Consider the following 656-nt stretch of genomic DNA (forward strand, 5'->3'; position numbering starts at 1 on the left):
GTCTTACGTAGCTGTTTGAACCTTTTTTTCTGGAGCTGTGTAATAATATACTTTCTTCACAGATCTCTGAAACCACGATGTCAGAGGAATCCCTATCACAGGCCTCGGTGCCCGGTGTTTCAATACTATGCTGAGTGAGGGATCCTACGACCATGAATACCAGTCGAGGAAGCCATCACAAACTTTGAGGTTTTACAGCGCTAGGATCGCTTTTTGGCCTTTAGCTAGGATCAGGTGTAGTGTCAGTACTTATCAATTTAATATCTGAGACACCCCCTATCTGACGGCCCTATATTAAATGAGTTTTATCAAGCAGGGGACAATGAATTACTTTCTCTGTCCACTCCACGCAGTGACTGGATATTGCATACAGGTCCTGTGCACTTCTATCAGGTTTTGCATCCTGGAGGAAGCTGGACTTTCCCGGCCCTGAAAAGTACCCTGATAAGGGCGAAGACTTCTGAATTATTTCTAGACCTTTGCACATAGCAGCCTCCTTCTCTAGAGCCCAGGTACATAGAGCCGAGGGTATGACAATTGTATTCTCTTCCTTAAGCTAGCGTCAGAAACTCCTAGCAGAGGCTTCTGGATATCTCAGCAAATTGCTTTAGATCTTACCAGCGACTGTTAACATGGAAATTCCCAGTTGTTTCTCA

The 656-nt window shown here is 44.7% G+C and overlaps 1 non-coding gene across 1 annotated transcript; it reads left to right on the plus strand.

Moving 5' to 3' along the window:
* Positions 1-205: 205 nt before the first annotated feature.
* Positions 206-394, plus strand: LOC148511489 (U2 spliceosomal RNA). The gene has a single exon (XR_015868730.1). It is a non-coding gene; the product is annotated as a U2 spliceosomal RNA (small nuclear RNA).
* The last annotated feature ends 262 nt before the right edge of the window (positions 395-656 follow it).

Source organism: Taudactylus pleione, unplaced genomic scaffold, assembly GCF_031769625.1.
Source record: "Taudactylus pleione unplaced genomic scaffold, aTauple2 ptg000306l, whole genome shotgun sequence".
Taxonomy (NCBI): domain Eukaryota; kingdom Metazoa; phylum Chordata; class Amphibia; order Anura; family Myobatrachidae; genus Taudactylus; species Taudactylus pleione.